Source organism: Astatotilapia calliptera, unplaced genomic scaffold (genome assembly GCF_900246225.1).
Source record: "Astatotilapia calliptera unplaced genomic scaffold, fAstCal1.2 U_scaffold_23, whole genome shotgun sequence".
NCBI classification, from domain to species: Eukaryota; Metazoa; Chordata; class Actinopteri; order Cichliformes; family Cichlidae; genus Astatotilapia; species Astatotilapia calliptera.
The window spans coordinates 49,184-54,954 of record NW_020535760.1 but is presented as its reverse complement, the minus strand read 5'-3'; positions in this window follow the sequence as shown (position 1 = coordinate 54,954).

The following is a 5,771-nucleotide window of genomic DNA, read 5'->3' as shown; positions in this document are numbered from 1 at the left end:
CTTCTGAGTAGCGTTTCTGCTTTCAATTTAATTAAAAACTTTTAAATACATTCTTTTTTCATAGTATAATCTTCACGTGCTTCATCCGAAGCACACTTTCTGTGTACTCACTACCTAATTTATAGCCAAAGTATTCACTCACTGTCTCTGTACTGTCTCGCTAGCTTAGCTTAGCTCGTAGAAGACTCGTTAGCACCATGGCTACTTCACCTGTCCCTCCTGCACTTTCTTGCTCATTGTGTCAGATGTTTAGTTACTCCTCGGCCTCCTTTAGCAGTAATGATATCTGTAACAAATGTAGCATATTTGCAGCTCTGGAGGCCAGGATTACTGAATTGGAGACTCGGCTTCGCATCCTTCATTCATCCGTAGCTAGCCAGGCCCCTGTAGCTGGTGGAGCCGAAGACAGCGTAGGCCCCGCTAGCTGTTCCCCGGCAGACCCCAAGCAGCTGGGGAAAGAGGGCGGCTGGGTGACGGTGAGGAGGAAGCATAGTCTTAAACAGAAGCCCCAGGTACACCACCAACCCGTTCATGTGTCTAACCGTTTTTCCCCACTCGGAGACACACCCGCCGGGGGTGATTCTGTTCTCATGTGACATGTGAAGCTAGAGACACCGGCAACCATAGTCAATTGTCTTCCAGGGGCCAGAGCAGACGACATTGAAGGAAATTTAAAACTGCTGGCTAGGGGTAAACGAAAATTCAGTAAAATCATAATTCACGTCGGCAGTAATGACACCCGGTTATGCCAATCGGAGGTCACTAAAATTAATATTGAATCGGTGTGCAACTTTGCCAAAACAATGTCGGACTCTGTAGTCCAAATTTATTAAACCCCCCAAAATATGACTATCCAGAGTTGGGACCAGAAAGCAGAGTTGCAGTCTTACACCCCTCTCTGCAGCTTCTCTCCTCCTGCTAACCTCCCAAAAACCCATCTCCATAGAGACTGTGTCAGCTCCCAAACAGACAAAAAACAAACTAAAAACCAGCAACAAACAACTTAAACATAAACAATCACAAAGAAAGAACAATACAGTATCCACATCTGAACCAAAGAGTAAAACAGTGAAATGTGTTCACCGGACATTGAATATCTGACTGTTAAATGCAGGCCCATCTACCTACCTAGGGAGTTCACCGTTGTCATAATAACAGCTGTTTACATACCACCAGATGCTAATGCTAACTCTGCGATCGCACTCCTGCATACAAACATCAATAATAAACAGAGCACTTACCCTGACGCTGTACATATCGTAGCAGGGGACTTCAATCACGCAGACTTAAAAAGAGCAATCCCCAAATTCCACCAGCACGTCAAGTGTGCCACTAGGGGTGACAAGATTCTGGACAAAGTTTATTCCGACATCAAAATGGGCTACAGGGCCAGACCTTTGCCACATCTGGGTCAGTCTGACCACTTGTCACTGTTTCTAATCCCTGCATATGCCCCCCTCAAGAAAACTGCTCTTACCATCACAAAGAATATTACCATATGGCCAGAGGGTGCCTCTCAGCAGCTGCAGGACTGTTTTGACAGGACTAACTGGGATATCTTTGAACATCAGGACTTGGAAATGTTCACAGACGGTGTCCTCTGCTATATAAAACACTGCATAGACACTGTTACAGCAGTCAAACGGATCCGGGCTTATCCCAACCAAAAGCCCTGGATGACCCGGGAGGTCAGGCAGCTGCTGAAGGAGAGGAACATTGCATTCAGGTCTGGCAACAGGGATTACTACACCACAGCCCGATCCAACCTGAAGAGAGGCATCAGAGAGGCAAAGGGGGACTATAGGAGGAGGATCGAGGACCATTTGAAGAGTAATACCAGCCGGCAGGTGTGGCAAGGCATCCAGCACCTAACCAACTATAAGATCAATCTTGGAGCTGCGGACGGTGACCTGGAGCTGGCAGAGGAGCTGAATATCTTCTTTGCCCGCTTTGAGACCAGGGTACCGGAGGTATTGGAGCCACAGCAGCAACACGCCACCCATAGCAGCACCACCCTCACCCTGGAAGAGCACGAGGTGAGGCGCATGCTGCAGGCTGTTAACCCGAGGAAGGCGGCGGGTCCTGATGGTGTGCCAGGTCGAATATTGAGGGATTGTGCAGGACAGCTGGCTGGGATCTTCACCAGGATTTTCAACAAATCCCTCGCACAGGTGACTGTCCCACTCTGCCTGAAGTCCTCTGCCATAGTCCCCTTGCCTAAGAAGCCCCACATCACCGGCCTGAATGACTACAGACCGGTGGCACTCACCCCAGTGGTAATGAAATGCTTTGAGAAGCTGGTCCGCAGACACATCACAGCAGCCCTGCCCCGCAGCCTGGATCCACACCAGTTTGCCTACAGAGCAAACCGATCCACGGAAGACGCTGTAGCCACAGCACTCCATGCTGCATTAACTCACCTGGAAGAGCATGGTAGCTATGTGCGGATGCTCTTCGTGGATTACTGCTCAGCTTTTAACACCATCCTTCCACACAAACTGGTGGCCAAGCTACAAGACCTGGGGCTTCCATACAGCACCTGCATGTGGATCAATAGCTTCCTCTCGGGCCGTAGACAGAGAGTCAGAGTTGGCCATCACACATCCTCAGCCCTGAGTCTCAGCACTGGCTCACCCCAGGGCTGTGTGCTCAGTCCACTGCTCTACTCTCTCTACACACACGACTGCACTCCTCGCCACCACAGCAACATCTTTGTGAAATTTGCAGATGACACCACAGTGGTGGGGCTCATTTCCAAGGGAGACGAGTCTACGTACAGAGACGAGGTGGAGCAGCTGACGTCATGGTGTAAGGCCAATAACCTCCTCCTCAACACTTCAAAAACCAAAGAACTCATAATAGACTTCAGAAGGAAAAAGGCAGAGATCCAACCACTATTCATAAATGGGGACTGTGTAGAAAGGGTGGCAAGCTTCCGCTTCCTGGGAGTCAATATAGAGGAGAACCTTTCCTGGAGTGTGAACACCTCCGAGCTGCTGAAAAAGGCCCAACAGAGACTGTACTTCCTGAGAATTCTCAGGAGGAATAACATCACACAGAGACTGCTGGTGTCCTTCTACAGAGCCACCATTGAGAGTGTTCTAACTTACTGCATATGCATCTGGTACACTAGCTGCACAGGGGCTCAGAGGAAAGCACTCCAAGGGATCATTAACACCGCCCAAAAGATCACTGGCTGCCCTCTCCCCACACTGGAAGTTCTACACAACGCCCACTGTTTTAAAAAGGCCCAAAACATCATAAAAGACACCTCACATCCTGGCCACTCCCTGTTCGAACTGTTGCCCTCAGGCAGACGGTACAGGGCAATCAGAGCAAGGACTAATAGACTCAAACACAGCTGTTATCCAACTGCAATAACACATCTGAATACTACAAAAAAATGTCCATCACGCCACTCTTGTGTTAATCTATGCACGGTCTGAAGCATGTGTGTGGGAATGTATGTGAATGTTTTACTGTTATATCTTATTAGTATTTTAAGTATTCTATCTATTTTATTTATTGAATTTTATTGTTTTATTTATATTTTGATATTGCTAGGGATGATGCAATGACTCTTGATTTCGTTGTTCTCATGACAATGACAATAAAGTTTCTGATTCTGATTCTGATTCTTAAATATTAGGTCTCTCTCCTCCAAGTCTCTGTTAGAGCATGACTTAATAATTGATCAACAAATCGATTTACTCTGCCGTCAAAGGAGCTTGCAAAGAAAAGCGTCTGGACTTCTTTAAGTTGCTTGAAGACGTTTCACCTCTCATCCGAGAAGCTTCTTCAGTTCTAAGGTCAAATGGTGGAGAGTCCCAGATATAAACCTAGTGGGAGTGACCCCCACAGAGGGACAAAAGGAGCCCCTGATGATCCTCTAATCACCTGAGCCAAGGTGTGAAATTGGGTGTGGGACCCAATCAGCCAGAGTTTCGGGTGTGTTCATTGTGAAACCTGGCCCCACCTTGTCATGCGAATTCCTGAGGTCAGATGGCCCAGGATGTGAGTGGGCGTTAAGGCGTCTGGGAAGGGATCTCAAAACTGGATTATAGATGGCAGAGAGTTGGTGTCGTAAACCCCCGCCTCTGTTCAAAGATGGTCGCTCACAGTGGACATAGATGACTTCTTTCACTCCTCTTTCAAACCATCTGTCCTCTCTGTCCAAAATGTGAACATTGGCATCCTCGAAAGAGTGTCCTTTATCCTTAAGATGCAGATGGACTGCTGAGTCTTGTCCTGTGGAGGTGGCTCTTCTGTGTTGTGCCATGCGCTTGTGAAGTGGCTGTTTGGTCTCTCCAATGTAGAGGTCTGAGCATTCCTCGCTGCACTGTACAGCATACACCACATTGTTAAGTTTGTGTTTTGGCGTTTTGTCTTTCGGGTGAACCAGTTTCTGTCTGAGTGTGTTGCTGGGTCTGAAATACACTGGGATGTCATGCTTGGAGAAAACTCTCCTGAGTTTTTCTGATACACCGGCTACATAGGGGATGACAATGTTGTTGCATCTGTCCTTCTTATCCTCCTTCGCTGGTGTCTGGTCTTCTTTTCTGTGCCTCTTTGCTGACTTTAAAAACGCCCATTTAGGATAGCTGCACGTTTTGAGTGCTTCCTTTACATGTGTGTGTTCCTTCTTTTTTCCTTCAGGTTGAGAGGGAACATGTTCTGCCCAGTGGTGTAGGGTCCTAATTACTCCAAGTTTGTGTTCCAGAGGGTGATGGGAGTCAAAAAGGAGGTACTGGTCCGTGTGTGTGGGCTTCCGGTAAATTTCGATGTTGAGTTTGCCGTTCTCTTCAATGTGCACGGCGCAGTCCAGGAAAGGCAAACAGTCGTCCTTTGTGTCTTCCCTGGTGAACTTGATGTTTTTATCCACAGCGTTAATGTGCGCAGTGAAGGATTCCACTACTTGTGTCTTGATTTTGACCCAGGTGTCGTCCACATATCTGTACCAGTGGCTGGGTACTCTCCCTTTGAAAGAGCCAAGAGCCTTCCTTTCCACTTCCTCCATGTAAAGGTTGGCTACAATAGGTGACACGGGGGAGCCCATGGCACAGCCATGTTTTTGTCTGTAAAAGCCTTCGTTGTACTTGAAATATGTAGTGGTGAGGCAGAGGTCTAACAGTGTGCAGATCTGATCGGGTGTGAAGTTGGTCCTGTCCTCCAAGGAGCTGTCTTCTTGTAATAATTTTCTGACCGTCTCCACGGCCTCCGTGGTGGGTATGCAAGTGAAGAGAGAGACTACATCAAAGGACACCATGGTTTCATCTGGATCCAGGGTAAGTTTCTGAACCTTTTCGGTGAAGTCGGTGGAGTTCTTGATGTGGTGTGAGGTGTTCCCCCCTAGAGGCGCAAGGATGGTAGCAAGGTGTTTTGCAATGTTATACGTGGCTGAGTTTATGCTACTGACTATGGGTCTGAGTGGGACAGCTTCCTTGTGGATCTTCGGAAGTCCATAGATGCAGGGTATGGCATCCCCCGGGTAAAGGCAGTGATATGTAAGGCGGTCAATAATTTTGTCCTTTTCAAAGTCTTGAAGGCAAGCTATAACTTTCTTTTCGTAGGTATTGTTGTCACTGAGGAGAGTAGTGATCTTTGTATGGTAATCTGTAGTGTTTAGGACCACGGTGCATCTTCCCTTATCAGCTGGTAAAACAGTGATGTTGTGGTCTTTGCTCAGGGAAGCGACGGCCTTCTTTTCCTGTATAGTGAGGTTGGATGGAGGGACTTTGGCACTGGAGATTTACTCTGCCTTACAGAAACCT